Source organism: Fukomys damarensis, unplaced genomic scaffold (assembly GCF_012274545.1).
Source record: "Fukomys damarensis isolate Sample0158 unplaced genomic scaffold, DMR_v1.0_HiC HiC_scaffold_32, whole genome shotgun sequence".
Lineage (NCBI taxonomy): Eukaryota > Metazoa > Chordata > Mammalia > Rodentia > Bathyergidae > Fukomys > Fukomys damarensis.
The window spans coordinates 18,031,507-18,058,886 of record NW_022900944.1 but is presented as its reverse complement, the minus strand read 5'-3'; the positions used below and the strand labels follow the sequence as shown (position 1 = coordinate 18,058,886).

The window sequence follows — 27,380 nt, the reverse complement described above, 5'->3', positions numbered from 1 at the left end:
CGAATTAAAACCAAAAAAAAAAAAAAAAAAAAAAAAAAAAAAAAGCAAGCCCCAGATCTTTCAAATGACACTTGTCATGTCATGAGCCTCAATGGCAGGATGGAGCTTCTCCCTGTTTAGAGATGTCTGAGTCTGTACAAAAGAACCAGTAAAGCTTGCCACCTCCTTCCTGCCTCCTTAACATCCTCCTCTCCCGTGACTGACTTCTTACTATTTGTGTGCAGCTTCATGTGGCCTGATGAACCACTCAAAAGGGTCTCTAGCATTCCTGGCTACACGGGGATTTATACAAAAGTTTGTTGCTTTTAGATGACATTATGAAAAGCTATGCAGCTCTGGTCAGCCACACAAATGGTATTGAAATGTTTTCATTAAATTTCCCTACTTCTTCTTTAATTACAAAGCTAATTTATATTCCTAATGAGTTCATCTCCACTACAGCCTTGTGTACACCTTGTGGTGTAACCAATCTATCTGATAAATATGCGAGAATAGATGCAAGTAAGACAAGATCAGAGAAAACTGCAGTCCTTATCCCAACACACTGCTTTGGAAGTGTGATGCTAGAAAAGCAGACTCCCATATAGCAGCAGTAGAACATGAAGCTCAGAGAGAGCATAAAAAGCTCAGAGAAGCATAAAAGACTCCTAAGTAATTAAAAAAAAAATACATCTCTGTTAGCAACATATCTATTATCCACTTGGTTTGGCTGAATCAGGATTTTTCAGTTATTCCTACGAAGATCTCAGGCCAGATAGTTCTTTGCTGCAGAGAGGTGAGGAGAGGGGTCATGCTATGTCTGCAGTATGCTCTGCAGTACCTCTGGCTTCTACCCACCAGGTGCCAGTGACACAATCCCATCCCCTCAGTTATGACGCGTGAAAATGTCTCCAGGTTTTACCAGAAGTGCCTTGAGGACAAAACTCCCCCCAGCTGAGATCAAATGGTCTAACCTAAAGGGACTTGTTATGGAAATGATCCCAATCCCCTGGTGAATACAACAAGGTGTTTTCCAGAAAAAAAAAGAAGTCTGGTGGTAGGAATATCCCTTCCTGCCCCTGAATTCAAGTGTCATTCTCTATCCTAAAGAGGAGTCAGAGCCTGGGGAGGACACAATTCTAGCTGCTGAAGACTCCATATGGGGGCACCTCAAGGGATCATAATTGCATTTTTAACTAAGTTTAAGATACACCAGCACTGTTACCCTGGGGAGAGTAAATGAAGAAACATGTCTACGAATTTAGACATTAGTGCAGTAACCCCAAGGGAAATGATCTTGGAAATTAAACAATACCATTCAACTTTTGTGAACAGTCTCAGGTGACCTGAAAAACATGTTTGAAGGAGAAATGAGTGTCAGATCTGGGTGAAATTACTTCATTAAAAAAGAAAGAAAAGAAATTATACAAGTAGCTCTAAAGGTTGCATTTGTATAAAGCCAAATAACAGAGTGCAGTGAAATCTCAACACCCAGAATGAGCGTGAACCAGGGGATGGCATGAATCAGTGATGGTCCATACCCTTAAATTAGCCATTTTCAAAGGGAAATTCACTTATACACTTGGTCAGTCTCATTTTATTCTCTTTAAAAGACTAACTTGGCATCCCAGGCTCCTAAGTGCAGCTACTGTAAATGACTTTGGATGAGCTATCTAAACCTTCCAATAACTTGTTCACTTTAATCACTGAAAATTGGAAGACTCAAAAATGGTGGCTTAACCCGTGCTGCAACCTTCTTGATTACTGCATCAGTATTTTTTATTGGAGAAATTCCTAATGAGTCACCTGCACCAAAGTTTGCATGATGCTGCATTTGACACAAAAGCACAGGCACAATAAAGTACAATGTCTTTTTGAAAGCACTCACTTCTAACCCTATTAGCAGGATGACTAGCATAGCTGAACCACATTAGACAAAGACAGTTTAAACAATTTCCTCAAATATGTTTACAAAGGTAAGGCTTTGCTTTTGTCCATTCATATATGGATGACTGAGAAGTCCTTTTCCAGATCATCTATTTTTAGCATAAGGAAGAATCGCACCAGTCAACTCATGAGGGTCGGAAAAGTGTAGAAGTCACTATAGGGAAGGAAACTAGAATTTCACATTTTGTGTTTCATTGGTCTCTTAATCATTAAAAGTTATAAATTTATCAGATTCTTTCCAAAAGTAAGTTTTGATAGTTTGAGTTTTCAATAAATTTGGAAGCATGTCTGATTGGACAAAAATGAGGAGCTAGGTCACAAGGACATTGGACACTCATGATGACTGGAAAAGATCTGAACACACAGATCAAGGGTTAGATTCCCTACAAAGCAGAGTGGGAGATGGAAATTAGCTTGTAGAAGGTTTATCAGGAATTTTCTCAGGTCACAGCTTATAGAAGGAAAGGGAAGGATGCAGGACAGAGCAGAGGAAGAGGCTGGGCTGTGGTATGACTGAACAGAGGTCTCAGCCAACCTAACAGGGAGCTTTGAAGCTGGCATAGACTCATCCCATGCTGGGGTGATACAAAAAACTGCCTGGAAAGGAAGTATTATGCTGGGCAACATGACTCTTGCCAACCAAGTGCAAGTTCCTAGGAGTGTTGGGAGCTAAGGGCATTCATCAAGCAGAATTCATAGCAGTGAGGAAATCTGTGTGGAGCTACAATATATTTTACTTTGGAATACTTCTACCTGGGAAAAACCTGAGCTTTTGCTGATTTACTGTAGTTGAACATGATTCTTCATCATAGCTAAGAATTTGTTGATCTTTTATGATAGCATTTGGAACAGAAAAGCAAATAGGCCTCTTGCTCAAGACCCTAATTTCTGACCCCCCTTGGCACTGGGAATCAAACTCCGGTCCTTGCACTTGCAAGGTAGGCAGCAGAACCACTGAGCTAAATCCCCAGCCTATCTGCCTCTTCTTAATAGATTTCCTTGTGAGTTTATATTAGGTCAGTCTTGTCATCAATGGGACAAAATACCTGACAGTCACACCTTAAGGAAGAGGTTTAATTTGGCTCACAGTTTTGGTTTGGGGGGATTTAGTCACCTGGCTCCAATAGATAAAGCAAGGTGGGTGGGATGGCAGAGGAAAGCTAGGAAGCCAACCATGGCAGCCAGGAAGGAGAGAGGGAAAGGAGAAGCTAGGGAGGGAGGTACACCCCAGCAACACATTCTTTCCAACTAGGCCTCACCTCTTAACAGCACACTTAACTATAAACTCATCAATGGAGCAGTCTACTGATGAGTATAACACCTCATGAAACACTTGCCTTCCAAAAGCACCACTTCTGAATACATGAGACTTGGAGGGGGTGGGTATTTTATATATAAACCATGATAGAACTTATGATGGACCCTTGGCCTTGAGCTCTGGAATTCTTCACCACGAAATAAGGAAATATGTATTTATTCCTGTTTAAGTCATGAGATTCCTTGCTAATGTAAACAAATCTAGTCTGATTTTAAAAGGCATTTTGTTTGATTTTATCAGGCACACAATAAGCATACTACCTACTTCTTTCCTCCATCTGCCAATAAAAGACATCTGATCGACTAACAAGGTCAACTCTTAATTTTCTACTGAGGAAGAGTTTTATAGGTGTACTAGTCAGGGTTCTCCTCACAAACAGAACCAACAGGATATATGGAGATATTTAAGAGTAGATTTATTATGAGAATTGGCTCACAGAGGAAGCTGAGAAGTCTCACAATAGGCCCTCTGTAGTCTGGGGATCAGGGAAGCTAGAGATGTTATTATTCCATGTGAATCTGAAGACCTGTGAACCAGGGGACCCATGGTGTAGCTCTCACTCCAAGGTCAAAGTCCTAAGAACTAAGGGATAGAAGTGTGTAGAGTTTAAGTTCCAGAGTTAATGGGCCCAAGGACCAGGAGCTGAGGTCTGAAAGCAGAAGCCAGATATCCCAACTCAAGAAGAGAGACAGGAAAAAATTCACCTTTCCTCCACCTTTTTGTTCTCTTCCAGCTCTCAGTGAATTTATGATGATGGCCTCCACTGATGAGGGCATCGTCTTTATCCAATCTTCTGAATCAAATGCTAATCCTACAGATGACACTTAGAAATAGTACTTGACCAGCTGTCAGGGCATCCCTTCACTCAGTGAAATTTACAAACAAAATTAACCATAGCAACAAAGGATTCACAAAAGCACTAATTATGCCTTTACATTTGACTTTGAGACACAGTAATAGTTAATTTAGAAGACATAGAAGCATAAACATGTCTTTCCTAAATTAACATTCATAACCATTTGCAAAAATATTTTAAGTGGGCAGAAAGACACAAGTGACCCGGAAGGAATAGTAATTTGGGTTGAAAAATTACCCCTAAAAAGTCCTTGGTCGGACAATCTACAGATGGAAGATGATCGGTAATGGATGGTTCATCCAATCCAGCATAGAAAAAGGCACCTCCAGGAGGTGAGTTACCCAATTCTCCCTGGTGGAAATGTTTTATAAAGTGACTGAACACCACAAAGAGACTCCAAGTGTTCTAAACTTCTTTGTAAGAGAAAGTTGACCTCTGAGAATGGTTACAATGCTGTCTATTCCCATTAAATTAAATTTAGAGAGCCAGGCGTGGTGGTGCACGCCTTTAAACCCTCCACTCGGGAGGCTGAGACAGGAGGATTGCTGTGAGTTCAAGATCAGCCTGGGCTACATAGTGAGTTCCAGGTCAGTCTCAACTACGTAGTGAGACCCTGTCTCAAAAATAAAAACAAAATTAAGTTTAGAGAAAGAGCTGGAATAACCATACCTTTACTGAGCCAATTTCTGCCACGTAATTAATGTCTGTAAATAATATTTATATTTTAAAAACAGCAAACATACGACACTTTTGTGATTAAACTGGAACAGCTTAAGTATTGGATTATAAAAATTAAGGACTTTAGAGGCTGAATCTCTGAGAAGGCAATGTTTTCACGAACTTTTATTTCAAGCATCTCCTTCATGCATGTGTGCCTGTGGGTGGGCAAGTTTTATACTCTTAGCCAGATGCCACGAGACAGAGGCTATCTAGTTCTGATGAATGGTCAAACACACTGAATGCTAAGAGGCATTAAGGAATGATGCCTGCATAAGGCAGCTCCATTTGATACCTCCAATTTGCACTCAGAGACACTCTGGATGATTTCTTACTCACTGGTAGATGTCAGGACTAGACCTATTCATATTACTAACAATTTGGAAGTCTCTTTCATTAAATCAGTGGGTCCCCAAAGTGCTTACTACTTGGAAGCTTCCTCAGACAGCTGGTTCTAGGATTTCTTGACAAAAGTATGAATTTCTGTTTTGTTTTTATGCTTTAGTAGACTTGTATTGATACATATGCACTGAAATAGTGATATACCCTCCAGGCAAAGTGTGGCATTCACATTTATTTTTTAACTGCATAATTATAAAACATCAACCAAAGGAAAAAATTATATACCCAAATAAATGATAAAATTACAGTGTTTTCTTGTAATCCATGAATACTGAAAATTTCAATTAGCCAAGTGAAAAGCAATTGAATGTGCCAGCAGGATTTATATCCTAGACTAATGACCATCATCTGCATCCTATTTAGCTAATGAAGGCTTGGAACACTTGTGGATAATTAAGGGAAAGCTGATGGGAGGAAATTCGAGCCATAGAAAGATCAAATCTATTTATGTCTGCATTTAAAACTAAACATACCTAATAGTTCACTCAATCAAAGCATAATGTCTTTTCATCTGGGATAAGATAGATGCTCATAAATTAAGTAGTCACATTAGCTCCCCAAACCCAAAATTCGTTCCTTCTTCATTCATCCAAGAACAATTTATTTAACACCTACCACATGCCTCTGCCCTTGGGGGGTGGGGTCATCCTGACAACGCTACCATCCCTCTAATGTTTTCCCTACAACTTTCCATCCTCTACCTTAATTCAACTTTTAACTCCGGTTTTCATTTTATTCAAGTTACTACCATCTACCTGTCTACTTTGACAGACACAGCATAGCTGTAGTACAGAGGCACAAGGGGTTGCACAGGCTACGGGCTGAGCAACTGGTTTTCTCAGAGCTGGCAAAGTGCCTTAGAGGCAGCCCACCTTCATTAATAAGTGGGTGTCCATGTAAGAAAGACTAAGGATGTTAGAGGGGAAGAAAAAAACCTGATGTGTGGAAGTAGTCAGGACAGGAATCATGCTCAGTGCAGCGCTACTGAATTTCACCAGATTACCAGTCTTCTTATTCAGCTGTTACATCTCACTTGCGTAAAGAGTCCATCTTACCCAATGAGCATCTTACAACTGAGGCACACCGCAGTCACTGATTAATTTGTGTTTAGCAGAGACAAAGCTTCAAGGACCTCAAATCTTAGAATCTATGCCTATGCTGGAAAATAGAACACATAACTGGCAGGCCTGTTATGGAAAAATCAATGAATGGTGGCATCTTAATCCTCGGGGAATACATTTCAGTTTTTCAGAAGCTCTTCCACATCTTCCCTGATGAAAATCATCAGCAAAATCAGAGCCCACACATACCCAATTGGGAAACAACATTAAGCCTTTGGCATTCCACATATAGTGGTATGATAAACAAATAGAGAGCTCAATAAACACAAACTGCTGGGTTCTGATTTAGAAATAATAAGATGGGGCCCAAGAATTTGCATTTGGAGCATGCTATCCAGTAAGAATGATGCTCCTGTCCCAGAAACTGTACCTTGGGAATCAGTGTCCAAAGCTATACCTAAACAAAATTAACACCAATAATAACTATGGCTTATTTTGCCAAAGAAGAAACTGTCTCTGGAATTTCCAGCTTATTTTTAATTAGTGACATTAACAATACCATCGACATTTATACAAACCTTTCTGTTCCTATAGCCCTGTGACACATATTGTTGAATTTAAGCAACCCTATAAAGGAGTTATTCATCTCATTTCAGGACATTAAGACAGACTGAGTGACTGAATCTAGTTTTCCTAATTAATAAGTGGTCAAGCCAGGATTCTAATGGCATTCAGAAGTATTTCTGGGATAGATTGTGCTATGGAACTTGTACTCTGGGATAATCAGGGCACAATGTGAAATCCACTTAAAAATTTAAAAATGAAGTTGCTCTAGTCTCAAAATATCAATGTCAAAGGTTCTTTAATAAATGAATATTGAGTTATTTATATATTCTAGATATTAGTCCTTTGAGAACTAGCTGGCAATAAATTCTTACCATTTCGTAGATATTTTTTTACTCGATTGTTTCTTTTGCTGTGCAGAGGTTTTTTTTTAATTTGATAAGAGCCTATTTGTTGATTCCCAGTACAATTTCCTGTGATAAATTTGATATACACGCTTAAATATTGCATTATTTCTCTTACATGGGAAACCCAAGTTATAAATAAAGAGCAAAATAAAATGTAGATAATACAAAATAGGGAAGATCGTTCGCAAATGGGAAGGGAATCTAGAGATGGAAAGGGAGAGAGGAATGAAAAAAGGAATTAAGAGGTATTATGTACACATACCAACTGCACACAAGAAATGTAAACTGCAAACATGTACGAATAAAAGTAAAAAATAAATTAATATTGATTTCTTCTTACTCAGCATCACTTATAAAAGCTAAGCAGCCTTTCCATTCCTACTGAATTATGTAAAAGAGAGCACAGAAGTCGCCTTAAAGTGTTCAGTGGAAAAAAGCCTGAGAAGGCCACATGAACTCCAGATTCAAAGTCCTGATAACTATAACCATGAATCCTATGTAGAGAATATAGTCTGTGGAAAACATGGTTCACTTTGTACCTACTCCCCTTTCGGCCAGGGTGAGTCTCAGATATTTCCCACAAGGTTAGCACCTTGAGACAGCCAACAGGAAGATCTAGGAATCAGGACAACATGGCTCTTGTCCTACTACTGCCAGTGATTCTCGTTACCTTGATTAAATCACTGATTTCAGTCTTCAAAAGAGCATAACAAGTTTTTCCCTGCCCACTTTATGAGGTTATTATGATGATGAGATGAAAGTCGTATGCCTTAAAATATTTTGTATACAGTAACAGTATTTATATCTTGATATATTTAGCTCTGTATTACTATCCCATAAATAAATCTTAACACAAAAACCAGAGTGATGATCAGTTGATCTGAGTTATGACATCAATGAAAGGTAGAGAGAACACACAAGCTTCATTACCTATAGCTTCATAAGAATCACTGAAGAGAGAGGACAAGGTGGTGCACACCCCTCTAACACTGTGGACAGCCAGCAGTAAACAGAAACTCCAAGAGCACAACACTAAAACCGGACATGGATGCAGAAAGACTACAGACCAATATTCTTGCGGAAAAAGATGAAAAAAACCCACAATAAAATATTTATAAGCTGAATTCAACAACGCATTAAAAAGATCATACACCATGATCAAGTTGATTTTATTCCAGGGATGAAGGATGGTTCAATATATGTAAATTAATAAATGTAATACAGGGCCAGGGATGTAGCGCAGTGGTTCCATGACCTGCCTCGCAAGTTCAAGGACCTGAGTTTGATCCCTGGTACCATAAATAAATAAATAAATAAATAAATAAATAAATTAATTAATTAATTAATTAATAAACGTAATACACCTCATAAATAGAGTCAAAAATTAAAATCACAGGATCATCTAAATTGATGGAGAAATGGCCTCTGACAAAATTTAATATTCCTTCATAATAGAAGCCCTAAAGAAACTAGGTATTGTTTCTCAATATCCTAAAGGACATATATGATAAATCCATAGCCAACATCATTCTGAATGGGGAAAAATTGAAATGTCTCCTCTAAAATCAGGAACAAGGCGAAGAAGTCCACTCTCTCCATTCCTATTCAGTATAGTTATCAGAATTTTAGCTAGAGTAATTATGCAAGAGAAAGAAATAAAATGGATCAAATAGGAAAGGAAGAACTAAAATTATCCTTGTTTGCAAATGGTATGTCCTATACTTTTAGAAGATGCTAATGACGTCAATAAAAGGCTTTGAAAGCTGAGAAATAAATTCATCAGAATACCAGGATATAAAATTAACATTAAAAAATCAGTAGCATTCTATATGCCAGTAATGGACTAGCTGACAAAGAACTTAGGAAATTCCGTTTAAAACAGTTTTTAAAATACATAGAAAAGAATCTAAACAAGAAGGTAAAAGGCATCTACAAAAAAAATTTCTGAACACTGACAAAAGAAATCAAACAAAATATTAGAAGATGGAAAGACTTCTCATGTTCATGGATCAGTAAAATTAATATTGTCAAAATAGCCACATTACCAGAAAAAAAATCTACAAATTGCAATCCCCAACCAAATAACAATGCCATTTTTCACAGAGCTAGGACATACAATCCTAAAATTTATATGGAAACACCCAGAATAGCCAAAACAATCCTAAGCAAAAGGAGCAAAACTAGAGGCCAATACACAATTTTAAATTATACTACAAAGCCATAGTAACGAAAACAGCATTGCACTGGCTCAAAAAGAGACAGATCAACGGAATAGAATCAAGGATACAGAAACAAATCCATGCAACTACAACCATCTGATTCTGTACAAAGGAGGTATAAATATAGAATGAAGACAAGACAGCCTCTTTAACAAATGCTGCTGAGAAAATTGGATACCCACTTGTAGAAGACTGAAGCTAGATCCTTATCTGTCGCCCTGTACATAAAGCAATTTAAAATGGACCAAAATCTATATAAGATAAGAAACTTTGAAATGGCTAAATAAAACAGATGAAACACTTCAAGCCATAAGCACAAAGACTTCCTGAGTAAGAGTCCACTAGTATAGAATAAATAGCAAGAATCAACAAATGTGACTACATCAAAATAAATGTTCCCACACAGTAAAGCATACAATTACCAGAGTGAAGAGACAACCTACAGAATGTGAGAAAATCTTTACTAGCTACTCTTCCAACAGATAGATATTAGATATTCTAATATCTAGAATAAATAAAGAACTAAAAAAACTTTATACCAAAATATCATATAGCCCAATCAATAAATAGCCCAAAGAATTCAACAGACACTTCTCATAAGAAGTACAATGGCCAAAAAACTGAAAACCTTCACATTAAAATCAGGAACAAGACAAGGATGCCCACTATCACCATTTCTCTTCAATATACTTTGGGAAACATTAGCCACAGCAATTAGACAAGAGAAAGAAATTAAAGCAATAAAGATAGGAAGGGAAGAAGTTAAACTGTCATTATTTGCTGATGATAGGATGATCTACATTGAACTCCAAAAAATTCCACCAAAAGACTTCTAGACTTAATTGACACTTTCAGCAGAGTAGCTGGATAGAAGATCAACACTCAAAAATCAACAGCCTTCTTGTACACAAATAACAGACTCACTGAGAGAGAAATTAGGGAAACAATTCTTCTCACAATAGCATCCAAAAAAAATGAAGTATCTAGGAATCAATCTAACAAAAGAAGCAAAAGACCTCTACACTGAAAACTACAGCACTCTGAAAAAAGAGATTGAAGAGGATATAGGAAAATGGAAAGATATCCCCTGCTTCTGGGTAGGAAGAATCAACGTAGTGAAAATGGCCATAATTCCAAAACTGCTATACAAATTCAATGCAATCCCAATTGAAATTCCAACAGTATATTTCACAGAACTAGAGAAAATAATCCAAACATTCATTTGGAACAAGAAGAGACCTAGAATAGCAAAAGCCATCCTAGGCAACAGAGACATGGCAGTGGGTATGACAATTCCCAATTTGAAACTATACTACAAAGCCACTGTGATTAAAAACGGCAAGATATTGGCAAAGAAACAGACCTGAGGATCAGTGGAATAGACTGGAAGACACAAAAACAACTCCCAATGTACTCAGAAACCTCATCTTTGACAAAGGAGCCAACCATCCTCACTGGAGGCAAGATAGCCTCTTTAATAAATGGTGTTGGAAAAACTGGATTTCAACCTGCTGAAGATTAAAACTAGACCCTTATCTGTCACCATGCACTAAACTAAAATCCAAGTGGACTAAAGAGCTAATATTAAAAAAGAGTCACTAAATTTGCTGGAAGATAAGTTAGGCAGAATTCTGGAAGACATTGGCATAGGAACAAACTTTATGAACAATTCCTCAGTAGCACAGGAACTAGCAGAAAGAATCAACAACTGGGAACTCATTAAGAAGCTTCTGCACTGCAAAAGAAACCATCAACAGAACTAAAAGACAACCTACCATGTGGGAAAAACTTTTTACCAGCTGCTCCTCTACAAAGGACTACTATCTAGAATATATAAAGAACTCAAAAAACCAGCCCTCCCAAATATAATGACCAGATTCAAAAATGGGCATCTGAAATGAACAGACATTTCTCAAACAAAGAAGTAAAAGCAGCAAGTAAATACATGAAAAAATGTTCCACATCACTGGTCATTCGAGAGATCCAGCTGAAAACAACAATGAGATTCCACCTCATCCCACAAAGAATGGCTGCTATCAAGAAATCAACCAATAACAAATGTTGGCAGGGTTGTTGGGAGAAAGGAACCCTTCTCCATTGTTGGTGGGAGTGCAGACTGGTGCAACCACTATGGAAATCAATAAGGAAATACCTCAAAGAACTAGGATTAGAGATTCCATTTGACCCAGCCATCCCTCTGCTGGGTATCTTTCCAAAAGAATTAAAAGAATCACATCACATTACCTATGTTTATAGTGGCACAGTTTGTAATAGCTAAAACTTGGAAACAGCCCATTTGCCCATAAAGAAAATGTGGCATTTCTATAAAAAGGAATACTACTCAGCCATAAAGAATGAGAAATTGGAGTTATTCATAGGAAAATGGATACATATTCAGGGTATACTTTTAAGTGAAATAAATAAGTCACACACATGTAAATACCAAATAGTTGCTCTGGTGTGAAAAAATATAATGGTTCGTAAGATCCTAAGGATATAACTGACAATGTGAAATAGGAAGAAAGGGCTAAAGGTATAGGGGAAATGGGAAGGGTGGGGGAAAGGTAATAAGGGAAAAGGAAAAAAAAACAAGAAAATGAAAAAAATGGAAATAAAGTATTTGTAAATAGGGAAGGGAGGAGGGGGTGAAGGGAGGGCAGGGGTAAGGGGAAAAAATGAGAACCAAGACCTGTCATGTAAAGGTACAAGACCCCAATAATGAATGTAACTGTACTGTATACCTAAAATGTACCAATAAACTTAATGAGAAAAAAAAAGTTTAATTGGCCAATAAGAATATTTTTAAAAGTTCAACATCTTTAGCTATTCAGAAAATGCAAATCAAAGCTACACTGAGATACCATCGCACCCCAGTCAGAAAACCCAAAATATAAATAAATAGCACAATAAAAGATAGATAATAGGAAACAGGGAAATAGAACTTTTGCAAAATGGAAGGGAACCAAGTGTTAGAGGGTGACAGGAGAGAGAGGAGGAAAAGGGAATGAAAAAAGAATTAAGATGGGTTATACATATGTACCAGCTTCCCACAAGGAATGCAATCATTGTGTACTGCAAACATGAAATAATAAAAAATTGGAAAAAAGCATGGTTATCTTCAAGAATATAAAAAGCAATAAATGCTGACAAGGATATTGGGAAAAAGAAACTCTTCTAAATGGCTGGAGAAAATGTAAATTAGAATATCTACCATGGAAATCAGTACAGAATTTCCTCAAAAACAAACTAAAACCAGAGATACCATTTGATCCAACTATACGACTTCTTGCTATACTCAAAAGGATTTAAAGTCAGCAGGCTATAAAAATATCTGCATACCCATGTTTATGGTGGCACAATTCATAGTAGCCAAGATATGGAACCAGCCTTGAAAGCACACAGATCTGGAGATGAGTGCTGAGCAAAATAAGCCAGATCACAAACAGAACTATCACATGCTGTCCCTAATATGAGGAATCTTCAACAGATGACAAGTACAGGGGTGGGAATAAGGTGGAAGGAAAGGGGTGTGAGAGCAGGTAAATCTTAGATGGATATGTTCAGAATATACACACTGAAACAAAAAGAAAGTGAAATAAGGTATTTTATGGGCATGTAGGCATCTGCCAGAATGAACCCCATTAATCTGCACAATCTATATGTACTAATAAAAGTACGAAACAAAAACAGAAATATAAAAAAATAAGAATTAAACAGAAAGAAACTCTTGATGGATGGTGAAAGCCCGTGATCCCAGCACTTGGGAAGCTGAAGACGACTGTCTTGAGTTCAAGGCCACTTTGGACTACATAATGAGTTCAAGGCCAGTTTAAACTTCATAGTGAGATCCTGTCTCAAAAAGAAAAGAAACTCTAAGTGCAAATATTTGTCATCCTAGGTCACATTTGACCTTGGGCTACTGAAGAAGAAAGAATTTCTTCCTTTAGGGAATGCTTTGGAGTAGGACAGCCCTACTGCTCAGAGGCTTCATAGAAACTCACTCCCTTGATCATCGTTCTAAGCAAACGCCCATGGCCCACTACAGCTCCTTCAGCCATCTTGAGCCCATGTCTATGGTGCTAACAGCTGACAAAGCCATAAATATTGCCCTGCATGCAGAACCATCTTCACAGTCATCACCACAAGGAACTGGAACACAGCCATGGTGCTCCAGAGGGCGCTGGACCTGAGCTGACACCTCCACAGTTTCAGGTTTGACACAAAGTAAAGCCAAAGAAAGTGTCAAGGAATGAAGAAGTCAGATCACAGGCGGAAATAACATTTGCTAGCACTGCATGATGCTGGTACACCTCCCCAGAACGGTGTTAATGCCCTTGAGAAACACTGTGGCTCTTTCAAAATGACTTGCATAACTATGTGGCCATAAACCCTTAGAAAGCAGGGATTTCTTTCCAGATTAATTATTCCAACTCACCTCCACCCCCCAAGACTGTGTTTCCTTGATGCAAAGAGAAGTGTGGTCTCTGACTCCTCACACTCCAGTTTGAGTGAGCAGCAGAGAATCCATGCCTTAAGCCTACCAAAGTCCTCCCTGTTGCCTTTTTCCCCACTCCTCCCTGGCACAGCACTACCACCTGCTTTCAAAAGAACAGACTAAAAATCCAGGGTTACTGAGTATCTCTAACAACTTCACGGCTTTCTAACAGATGCTTACATAAAAGCATGGGGGGTCAAAGAAGTCTCTCTTGGGAGCAGTGCAGCTTGATGGAAGAGCAGGGCTCAAATCCTGGCTCTGCCCCTTTGCATGTGGACAGGGTTCATCCCTTGAACTCTCTGAGCCTGAATTCTTTATTGTAAAGTCAAAATCAGATCACCTTCCTTAGTGTATTTTGTAAGAATTTAATAAGATGTATGCTCAATAAATAATGACTATCCTGATTATTTTTGAAAATTCTGGCCATTTCCTCCAGCTCTGTCTCCAAACACATTTATAGACTTCATGAATGCCTATTTATAAGTGTAGATCTGTGCCATTAATAGTGGCTGCTGGAGTGACAAGGAGAAATCTACAGCTTACTTGAAGCCTGTGCTCTAGAAGAGTAAGTGGCAGAGAGCAGGGAGTAGGATGGGCCTTCTCATCCTCACATGGTCTTCAGATTCCTACATATTGGTCAATTCTTATGCCTCTGCTTAAACAACATGAACAAACAACCCATACTATCAATACTATGTAGAACCTGAGAAGAAAGGAAAGTGATGTGGATGATCACTTTCAAACACATAAGTTATGCTTGCAAGTCTATTATTGAAGATAAACATTTGAGGTGCTTGTAGAGATACATCCAGAAAAGCATATTCTTTTCTGCAGCATGAGATAGGATACAGGGAAAATATTTTCTTTTTCCTGGGAAAGCTAAAAGTCGGCCAGACAAAAAAATGAAGTACATTATAACATAACCTCAGTTATGTAGGGCAGAGATGGGGGTGAGGAGCTACACGGTTTCAAGTCCCTCTGATGAGAAGTCCCTCCTTCAAGTCTCAGGCATTCTGCCCAGGACAGTGATGGTCAGCCTTGGGCAATGAAGATGAAGTTTTAGAAAAGACCTTTATTGCTACATTTAGGAGTGGGTGGATGCAGGCTATCATTTTTTATAAGTCTCTAATGGTTTTCTTTCTTTTTCATAGTAGTTCTTTGTACTACCAATTTCCTAAATAAGTCCATCTGTAAAGAAAAAAAGCCAACTATGTTCATTTGTAATGCAAGCTGATGAAATATTAACATGTAAATTTGGTAGGTGTGGAGGAGAGGAGGGAGAAGGTGAAGGAAGAAAGCCACCGTCATAACTACTGGCTATTACAGATCATTTAAGTGGACACACAATAAGCATGGAGGTTGTGAGGCTCAGTGCAGGTGTAAGTTCCTGTTTACAAGCCCAGCACTGTCATTAGCAAAGGAATGGTCATGTGCCATTATCTTGGACGCTCACCGACAGCTGGACAGAAAATCGATGACTACATAATTTTACTGCACACCGAAAAAAATAGTTTGCCAAAAATAAAAACAGTTTGCCAAAGCACATTTCATAACTAGAGCTCCAACAAGGAGTTCCTATCCTGGTTCTAAAGAGCTGCATTTCCTTGTCTTCAGAGAATTCATTTTGAGTTCCACCTGAACTAACGCTCCAACTGAAAGGCTAACAGGGATGATTAAAGTGTTCCCCCAGGCATGGGAAATTCCCAGATTTCTTCTTCTTTTCATTTTTTCCCAAGAACCCCAGGCTCATTTGCTCCACCAGCAGTGAGTGAACAGCTTACAAGGCAAGGCTGGGAGCGGGTATAGGACTTGCAGTCTATGAAGCCTCCCATGTTCTCAGGAGTCTTTGAGTTCTGCCCTTGGTTTTCTTCTCTTCCATGCCTATGAGAGTGAGCACCTTTTCCTTCTATCAATTCTCTACCTTGTGTACACTTCTGTAATGACCTTGTCCATACTATTTTATATGTCTTTAATTATGTCCCTTGTCTCAGAGAGCTCTTTGGAAGCAGAACCATGCCATATACCCACCCATTCAAAATGATGCAGCAGATATAGACAATTGTTAAAATATTTATTAATATTTTAAAGAGAGTTAAAATAGCAAATATTTTAGAAGATTAATTGAATATGAACATGATCATGATCCCTCTGCTTCTATGGCTTCAACTCTTAACTATATAATGATTATGTTAACTTTATTTGTCCATCTTTGATCCACCTCCCCAAGCTTCAAATTAATTGTTCCCAATTGCCTATTAAATATCTCCACTGGAATGTCCCACAAGCAAACACAACTCAACTTATCTAAAACTGAGCACATTATATTTTCCTATTCCATACCTGATTTAATTTTTAGTTACCAGTGAGACCATCTATTCTCTTTCAACCACAGCATCTTTGTTGAATCTTTTTTCCTTTACCCACCACATTCCGTTGATTCTATTGCACAAAACCCTCTCAAATCATGAAGTTTTTTAAATTTTTCTCTGCTGCTGCCTTAGTTCAGAACTTTGTCACCTATTTAATTTTCTGCCATATTTCCATGCATTACTTTGCCTCATGAACATCTAAAACAAATCTGAGTCTGTGATTTGTCACTTGAAAGATCTCCACTGGTTCCTTAATATCTACAAATAAAGGTACCTGCTGCTAATGTACCTCTGTTGATGAAATGACTATTCCTTATTTTGTAAGGCTGGCTAGACTGTGATGTTCTCCACTATTTGTCCTATCATATAGCCATACCAAACTTGGAATTATTCTCTGAACAAGCCAAGGAGACTGTCACATCCTTGCACAAACTATTTTATTCTCATAGCCTAGAAATCCCTTCTTCTAATCATCTCTGGTCAATCCCCATTTCCTTCCGCAAAGATTTCCCTAGGTCCCTGAGTAGTAATTAATGTTTCCTTCTCCATATCCCCCAAGCCCTTCGTTCTGACATATTTTATAGTATCTTATGTAGTTCTTATTAGTCAGAATGAAAACTCAGTGGACACTAATGAAGGCAAACTTCATTCATCTTTAGCCAGGCACATTCTGGCACGTGGTAGTCTAGTCAATGGTTGTTTTTGATAAAATAATGAGTGAGTCACTATTTTGACAGTCTAAGATGGTTAGAGATACAGTAGGCACCAACTGTGTTTGATACTTGAAGTCACAGTTGCAACTATGAGTGCCTAAGAAAATATATACTTATATGAAATTAGGGAGTAAGACAAACCCCAGAAAATACTGATATTTACAAAGACGCAAAAGAATGGGAGCCTGGTAAGGCAGGTAAGATGAAGCAGTTACCAAAGTAAGACAAGAGCAGAAAACAGTGTTGTCACACAGGCAAGCTTAGGATAACACTTCCTGAAAGAAACCCTGCCAAACCTCCCCTCCTATCTGTCCCCCACCTCATAGTACATTTACCCCTATATAGTGCTTATCACAGCACACTTTACTTATGTGTAACTCTCCTAGAAGATTAGCTCCTCAAAGGCAGGGACTTCATCTCATCATCGACAGTAGAGCCTTTGCACATGGTATGTACATGACACATATCTACGGTCCAAAAAGTGTTTGCTGATTGGTTGAAGGGATATATGATTAAATAAATGAGTGAAACACAGCTCAGAAATTATATAAAATAAGAAAAGATACGCTCATTTTTAGTATTCAGAAAAATTCTGGGTGATTTTTAGTTTTATGTTTTATCACATACACCCTTATAAATCTCATTGGTTTCAAACTAGAAGGTCCAAGAATTTGAGAGGAAATGAAAAGCTATCACTAGGTCTTCCTCCTAATAGCAATCGTGGTGAAGATGATTCGGTGGCTCTGAAGAGGTGCAAATAGGACACATGCGATAATTTTCACAAGATGACACATAATAGAGTCATTATGTCCCTCAAGAGATTGAAAGTTAAACACATCATTTCAGAATTGTGTTAGCAAATAATACTCTCCTTAAGCCAAGGAAACTTAAACAATGGTAATCAATGCATGTCTTAGTGATCTTGAAATTTTAGCTATTATTTCCTGCATATGCTATAATCGTATGCCCTCTATTCTAAGAAGCATTGTAAAATGGAACAACAGATTATTTATCATTATAAGACCACAAATTGCTGATATAAAGGGAATATTTTGATGATAAACCCCTAGACAAATAAAAGGAACAGGACCTCTGACAGATTGCTAAATGTTTTGTTTTTAGATTTACAAATGAGGGGAAATTGAAACAAAGAGAATTGGAAATAGAAAACATAAGTACAGACAGTAGACAACAAATGCCCTTCGTGACTTGGGGTGAAGAGAATGACTTTCAGCAATTCCTTAGAGTTGCTAGGAATTGAAATTCAGCTGCCTTAGTGCTTTGCAAACAGTGGTGAGCAATAAACTGCCTTTTCCCTCCTGACGTTAGCAGTGAGTGTCACTTGCATGCAGTGGACTGTCAAAGCCAAAAAAATGTTGACAGAGATTTACTCTTGTTTCTCAGCTTGCTTCTCAGGAAGTCAAGGGACATGGACTAAATCCTTACCTTGCCTGCAACTTGGACCTCCAGGACCCTTGTGAACTCTGACTGGAGCCATGAGGTAAAGTTGATAAATCAGCTTTCTGTAATTGAGGGACCAGAAGGAAGTGTTTGGAAAACTATTTGCCAAAGTGGTCCACCAAATGACTGAAGGGATCCAAACCCCAAATGAGTTATGATGCACCCCATGCTGTCTCCTGTCAAGAACAGTGTATTTTCTAGAGGAGCAGTTCACCTCCCAAGGACATCGAGTATACACCACCCTGTTGAGCACAAAGATGGAAACTGGAATTCAGAAATAATTATTGTTATGTTGTGTAACCAGATGTATCAGTATTTCCTAGAATATCATAAAACCGCTCTATAATTTTCAAAGAAATCAGTCTTCCACATTGCAAAAATCTTCTTGTATTAAAGGGATGTGATGTGCCCTAAAATATCAGTATACTCTAGTGGAAAAGATGCAAGTATAATCAGAAATACAGAGCCAGGGATTCAGCTCAGTGGCATTGTTGCCTGCCTTGAAAGCACAAGGTCCTGAATTCAATCCCCAGTACTGCAAGAAGAAAAAGAAAAAAAAAAGAAAAGAAATGCAGCAACATGTCATTCCCATACTAGCCCATACTAGCAATATGACTTTGTCCAAGTTGCTGAACTTTCTGGGGCTCAGTTTCCTTATCTGTAAAATGGAAACCAAAAAGCCCCCTTTGAGTTTTAAGTACAATCATATTTGAAAACAGTACAGCTGAGACACCTAATAAACAACAAATGTTGCTTGTTTATAGAGATCCTTAAGAGAACTAGACTTGAAAGGAAGTTAATCTGCCAAACAATATTTAAGACAGCCCTGAATTCTAATAAATTAAGATGGATGCCCAATAATATCAGATACAGTAGTTTATCAAATTAAAGTCACCATTAACTATGATACTAAGGAAAAACACTGCCAACTATTTTATGTCGCCATTGATTAAATATATTCAGAAATGTTTTTATAAAAATCAATGAAATACAATAGTGCCTAGGATTCTAGATAAGCTTAGAGATACAACAGAATCAAGGAAAAAGAGAGGCCATATTTCTCTTTATAGGTTAAGCCCTTTATATTCAGGGAAAAAATATCAAGAAGTGAGGCCAAAGAGTCAAGCAATTGCTCGACTGGGAGTTCCTTTAAATGACGGCTTAGCGAGTTCCTATCAGTAACTAGATATAGAGAAACAGTGTTTGAGGGAAGAGGAATATGGAAGAAGGAAGGTGTACTTTAGGTTTTAACACCTTTCTAAAGCCATACTCAATTTCCATAATTTCCATCTGGGGCTTTTTATGTTTGAATCTGACTACTAGAAGTGTGTAGTTCTAAATCTATAAGGAGATTAAAGGTGGGTTTGAGTAACAATTGACAGAGGGCTTCTGACCACTTCAGTAACTTACAGCGACATTTAGTGGTAGCTCCTTGAAATTACAAGTAGGTGTCCCAAAGGGGTAGGGCAAATGCTGGGATAGAATGACTGGGCAAAATTGTCCTTCATAGCAGTATGAGTGCTGTCATCAAAATCCTGCCAGACAGAAAATTAAGAGGTCTTCTGGAGTTGGTGCTAAAGGTAGTAGCAGCTAATATCACTGCCATTTCATTTTTTATAGTTTGGTATTTTCTGCACATCCTTTACTCATAATATAATCATAGGGCTGGAAAAGACCCTAGGGATTGTCTAATTCAATCTCTTTTTGGCAGATTATGAAACCGTGCCTCAAACATGATAGCCCAAGGTGATGCAGCTAAGGAAGGGGAGACCGAGGCCTTGTTCAACAATTCAAGAGCACTGTTCTCTCAACTAAAGCTCTGGGTTTCCTCATACAGTATAGTTTAAGGACAATGGTGCTGCATCTTTTCAAAATCTACTCATTGTGCATTTATTCATTATGCATTTACTATGAAAGAATGTTTACAGAACTGTTAGAAAGTTTGAGATGAATTAGGGAGCACTGCATGAAAAACAAAGTCAATGAAAACTAGCAATTACCACTTATGCATCTCTGACTACTCCAACTATGACATAGATACATTTATCCCATTTCACAGTTGAAACATAAGAAATTCTTAATAATTGCTAACTCCAAAAAAAATCAAAACCAAAGACACCTAAAAGTGACATAGACAAGTAAATGCAATCATCAAGTAGCGCACGGATCAGCTGTAAATGATAGTAGCATAGACCTAATAACATAAGCAGCACCCACAGAATATAGGCATATTTGGGAGAAAGGAAGGAAGTATGTACTGAAAAATGAAGCAAGGGAGATAAATAGGGGATGTAAGAAAACTAACTTGTCAGTTTCCATAACAGAAACCAATAGAAAATATCTAAGACTTAAAAATTAAGACAAAGTAACAAACATATAGCTGTTTATAATGAAGTGAATTAAGGTGAAAAAGAGAGAAGAGGTGAAGTTGCTGCCTTCGGCAAGCAGTTATCAGTGCGGAGAGGTACAATGAGTGCTGCTGTTCTTAATTTTAAGGTTTGTAGAATTATTTGATGCTTTAAATATGTGCATTTATGACAAAATAGAAAATCAAAGTTTAAAAACTAAGGCAAAACACTACAAATACTGCTTTCCAATTATGTGTGAAAAAGACAATAATGGCAGGATTCCTTGTGATCCCATACTCTGGGAGGCTGCGGCAACTGAAGGCCTGAGCAGCTCAAGCCCAGCCTGGACGACTTAGAGACTTTGCAAGACCCTGTCCCAGAATAAGAAAGGGGTGAGATATTGCTCAGTGCTAAGTCTCTGGTTCAATTCTCAGTCCTACAAACAAAACAAAAGAAGGTCGAACAGAACAAGACAAAGTTTTAGAAGCATCTCTAAATAAAACGAAACAGGACATTCTACCTAATGATCTTCCTTATGTCATTTATACCAAATGTAAGAAGACATCAGGTAGGATCTCATGCTGAAGTAAAAACCTTGTGCCTGTAATTAAATGTGGCCAGTAAGTGCACATTCATAAATTTTGAGTTGAAATGGGATATCTGTAGGTGGGTGTATCATTTTTATGATTCTTTGCTTTGAGTCCCCCCGCTGGAATCCTGGTGATGTTATTGTAGCAGTGGCTGTTGGAGTGGTGGGGACTTCGCCATGTCCAGGATGAGGAGCTCACTGCTGCACCACTGGGACTGTTGACAGCTGATAGTTCTCAGAGGAGTCACTCTGCAGCAGTTGCTCTCTGGCAAAAAGGCTGGCTTTGCCCAAGTCTGCAGCCCCTTCCTAACATCAACAAGGTGGTATAAACGCTCAGGCCCTGTTGTGTGAAGACGGAGCAATTCTGAAACATCACCCAGCTCCAGAACTCTCCAGCACACCACATGAAGCCTGTCTGGAGCTGCCCCATCCTCCCTTTTCCCATTCTTCTCTAGGACTTAGTTCTGTCGGGTCTTGGAGCATACTACCCAGAGATACAGTGCTTCAGCACGTTTGCATATTCAAGCTGATAAAAACTGGAAAAACTGCGGAAGCAGGAAGACCTTCTCTTCTAAGGGTCTCGCTCTTTTCTTCCCTGAAGACTCTCACGTGTCACGTGTCTTGCCTTGTACTCAGAGGGGAGAAATATCATATGAGGATTTCCAAAAAGAATCTGAACAAACAGGCCTTCCTAAGCACCCACATTTTCTCACCTTTCATCCTGCAATCATACCTCTGCATAATTATTCATAAAAGTATAGTTTTTCCTGGGTGTTTGGATCTTCATTTTCTGTTTCACATACAACTGGTTAAATAAACTTGTGCTTTTCTTTTTTTAATCTGCTTTTTGTTATAAAGGTTTCATCCATGAACTCTGTGATGGGTGAGGAAAAGATGTTCTCTTCTAACATCCTTCCTAAGAGTTCTACCCAGAAAAGCTTCCTGCATGCAAATCTCCACATCAGAGCATGCTTTGAGGGAATCTGATATAAGACAGTCAAATAAGAGCCTTTTCACCATTCTATTATAGAAAGACCAAACAGAGCCCATTAATCTTTTGCTGTCCCTTATCTAACTTCTCTTTCTAGAAAGTTAAGAATGGCACGTACCATGCACATTAAACTTATTTTACAGAGAAGAGTGAAATTTATCTTCAAGATTAATATTTGTTTGACTATCTACTTTATACAAAGTAGAGGAAAAAAACAAGGAGAGGACAGAGGAGAATAAATAGTGAGTGAATAAGACATAGATTCTTTCTTGATGACTTTTTTACATGGTAGAAGAAATTAATATGCACAATAATTACTGTATGAGTTAGACTGTAACAAAGAAGTTTCAATGGTCATGGAAGTTCAGAGATACGATGATTTTGTTGGGTTTACATTTGGTTGGGGTGGGGAAGATGAAGAGAGGTTAAAAGAGCCTTCTTTACTCCATATCAGCTAACCTTTCACCACTGCAAGGACTTTGGCAGATAAAAAAGGTAGAAAAGCAATAAGATGTAACAAATACGAATAAAGGTTCAGTGGTGCAAAGGGTAGCAATGTTTAGGGAATGACTACTAACATAATTTGGAATATAAAAAGATTACTGAAAAAGGATTGATGAAATAAAGAATTTGAGAGAGAAGCGACCTAGATGCATAAGTTCTTATTTTACTGCACTAAATCTGAGCCAGTAGGGTAAGAACAGTAACTTCAATCACCAAAGATCATGAAGAATGCTGCTGAACACCCATCAGACTCCAGGCTATCTGGACAGCCATGAGGCCCTTATAGGATGAATTTTCTTTTCTATTAATCTCCTGAGAAAACCTCAGAGGAATTCCCCTTCAAACCACTTCCAAAGAGTTGCTTTTCTTTTTTAGTAACAGGGATTAAACTCAGAACCTTACACTTGTGAGGCAGGCGCAGCACCACTGAGCTAAATTTCCAGCCCGAAGAGTTGCTTTTAGTATGGTATTACAGAATCATTAAAAAACTACAGTCTTCTCCAGAAAATAGAAAAATGTCTCAAGATTTTTATCAGCTGAATTTCTGCAGTTATCTTTTCAGAAATTTTGTTTTTATCACACAATGTTTTTTTAAATAGAATATTTTGAGGCTTGATTATCTACACTTCTAAGCATATCATCTTATTTAAAGATCTCATAATTTAATTGCAGAAAGGTTATTTAATTCTCTGTAGGTAAGCATTCATTTAATTCAGTGCCCTCCTTTTTATTTTACATTTCCACTTACTTCAGCCCACATCCACCGACTGTAGGAGACTCATGTTACACCTTTTGGTTCTAAGATAATGAAAGTCAAAATCACCCTTTTCTTTTCTTGATAATTAGTGGCATAATCCTCACAATCAATTGATGTTTTTAAATTTCTGACCATTTATTTAACAAGCATGGACCTCCTTATTCTATGAAGAAGTCACGCTCTTTAATTTTTAGATTATTCACACTTGCACAGATATATCCCAAAACAAACCTCTTCTGCCGAAAGATGGACTTTGGAATGCAAACTGCCCAGTGACCACTTCAGGCCATGGCATTGCAAAGTAGCCAAGTGGCTCTCAGCTCAGTGACGCCCTGACTGTCTGCACCATGTACCCTTTGTGTGCAATTATTTGAATCTCGCTTCCTTTTACTCCCCTTTCTTTTTAACCAAAATGAGACAACCAATCAATTCATATGCTAAAATTAATGATAAGAAATGAAGTTCTCATCAAAATCATATTACAAAAGAGAGACAAAGAAGCAAATTCTTAGCTCTCTCAACAGCAGCCAACCCTAGCTTTCAATCAGGACACGGTGGGACTTAAGCTTGTCAATGTGTGTTCAATGGCAATGAAAAAAATAAAGGATGTGTATGAAATGAGATAACTGTATCAATGAAGAGAGTATTTCAAAGGAGTAATTAGGATCTTAGAATGCATTTCAGCTCTCTACCACTGGCTCTCTATTCCACCCCCAGGGTACTTCGAAATTTCTAAGCCCCTTAATCATTTTTGAGGTTTTCATTTTTTGCCTGCATTTCCAAGAATATATTATTTCTGGAAATAGTCAACTACCCTAACTCAAAGCCAATCTTATTCGATACAGCAGTATAGGCAGGTATTCAAATGAAGATACAATTTATAAGAATACACCCTATATCAAAATGGGCATAATTCATTGCTAAAAAATAAGAACTATCATTATTTGAAATTCAGAACAAAATTAATCTCTGCTAAATAAAACAGAATTTATAACTGGAAAAAAAGTATGTAAATAAGACACACAGGGCTCATGCCTCCAAACAATGCAGTTCTATGAAAATATGAAATAAATAAGACAAAAATGGAAATCCAGAGAAAGAAAACCTAATGTGAGTGAATTATTAAGTACAGATTCACTCTAGAAGGACACTAATCTATTTAAAACACAAAGCAAGCAGCAAGAAGATTGGACCAGGTTTGGACTGTGAGGAGCTGTCCAGCATCCAGCATTCCACGCCAACCAGCAGATTTCTCTGTTCTGCTGGAAATCTTCCTCTTTTTCCGCTAAGAAAGAATGAAGAGCTTCCAAATAATTTCTTAAAGGAAGGGAGAAACCTGTTGCTCCTCAAGCTCTTCATCTTTGCTGAGAGGTTCACCACAAGGGGTAAGAAATGCATTATATGACAACAAATTTGGTTATTAACTTTACATTTCAACATTGGTATTCCTACCAGACACTTTACTCCTGGTATTTAGGAAGAGATTTCCAAATCCTATCATGAGAAGTATGTGGGCCCTTCTAAACTGTTCCAAAATACAGATGGAACTTCTCACATTTAATTGAAAACAGAGGGAGGACTACCAATTCTTTCTTTCCCTCAGAAAGTACTTAGAGAAAAAGCAGATTGGTTGAATTAGCTCATTGTTAATAATAAATTCATTTTAAAATCAGCATTTAGTTGTAGCTATTTATAGTGTATTATACAAAGAAATAACAAATTGGGTAAAAATAGGACTTTATACATTTCCTAACATGCACCTTATCCTTGGCTTTCACCTTTTGTCAACTTGCCTTGTCAGACTCTGGACTGGTGTGCATGAGGCCTGGCCCAGAAAGCCTTCTTCTGGTGCCAAGTTCCTCTGGCCTACAACAGCATGGGGACGTCCCTGTGCATTGGTAATCTCTAGTGAATTCACCGGCAGTCCATAGACTCCACACTCAGTCAGAATGGCTCATTTCTGCTCCCAACAAACAAGGAGTTACAAACTAACCATTTCATCCATCCACTGTCAATGTAAAATTGTCCATCAATGTAAAATTGTACATGAGTCACTGTTACAACCTCAGAAAGTCAATGGGTTCCAGTCCAAAAAAAAGGTTTGGATTTACTCCACAGTTGAGCATATGTCTGTCTGACTGCACAGTGGGGCACAAATCCTTCCAAAAAACCTGGCACACTTCACCCAGCTTACAGAAGACCCCAAATCACACAGTCATTTTAAACAAATTGCCAAGATAAAAAAGTTGGTGTGACTCCCAAACAATTTCTTTATTCAGAATGAAAATAGACTCGGACAGCTTCCAGTCTTTGGTAATTCAAAACACTATATTAATAAATTCTTTATAAATATATAAAAGGAAGGAGTGAAAGGCTTTAACATTTCACAGGTGATGGTGCAGAAACTTCCCACACACCTTGTATAACAAATGGTCCTAAAGTAGATTAAATATTGAGTGTGCCCTTCTTTGTTTAAATCCAGAGCTAATTATCAAAATTTCAGTTTCTCTCTTGACCTCTTTCTGACTTTCCATATATTTGCATACAATGCCTAGAATAAAACTTACACAATAAATATTAAACAAAAATTACTTCGTAGTGAATGGACTATTAAATAAATGCTAATCTCTAGAAGGAGATCAAGGTTCTCCCTACTTCTACTTTCACTTTTAAAGAAAGCATGTGATGGGAATGGTAGTAGCAAGGATAACATCAGGTCACAGAAAGTGAAGTCTTTGGTGTGATAAAGGTTAAGGGTCTGGGACCATAGCTTTTCCTTGGGACTTCATCATTGAAACCTGACTTTCTTTTAGACTTTCCCCCTGTCCTCTGCTTCCCTAACTCTTCCCCACAGCAGGAAGACACCATCTTTCTCCTCTTATTTCTTTTCCCCTCTACTTCACTGCCTCCAGGTCCTTTCTTAAGCAGAACAGACAGAAACCAGGGTTAGATCCAAGATAAATGAGGCCTTTAGAAACTTCCATGATCTAACTGTGTTAGGCAGCTTATAGATGTGGCCCGCTTTTCCTATAGTCATCTTTCCTGCATCCTCTGACCACCAGGGAGACACATAGGACAGGGTGAAGTTCAAAGAAAAGACCAGGGAAGCCGTAAGATATTTCTTATGGGCGAAGTTCTCACTAACACTCTCACCCGGAGACTTGGAATCTGTAAGATAATCTGTGGCTTCAAATCTCAAAGAGTAATAAGGTGAATACATTTTCTGGCCTTTCCTTTTAAACATGTATTTCTTTACAATTCCTTAATTTTTGGTAAATGGCTACTAAGGATTTATAGAATTTGATCACAATTAAAATCATTTTGACATAACACATAAATATATCAATCAAGAAGAGCCACTTCCAAAAAAGGGGATTAATCTATTATTGCCCAAAAGATTTCAGAGGGGAAAGTACAAAATAACATCATTAGGACGTAAGTGAAAAGCTGTATAGCATAAAATGGGAAAGAATACAAATCAGTTCCTCTCAGAGGTCTGCGATAACAACAACATACAATCTCTGAATAAGCAGTGGCATAAAGTTTATTAACATCCTCCAGGCAACAATAAGATGCCCAGTTCAGGCCAGGATTTAGCTCAGTGGTGCCGCCGCCTGCCTCGCAAGCGCAAGGACCCGAGTTCGATCCTAGGTACCAAAAAAAAAAAAAAAAAAAAAAAAAAA

General features: G+C 38.0%; 1 protein-coding gene across 4 annotated transcripts in view; it reads right to left on the bottom strand.

Moving 5' to 3' along the window:
• Rasgef1b (RasGEF domain family member 1B) overlaps nucleotides 1–27,380 on the bottom strand; it is a 751,497-nt gene that overhangs the window by 339,352 nt on the left and 384,765 nt on the right. The gene's annotated exons all lie outside the window — the stretch shown is intronic.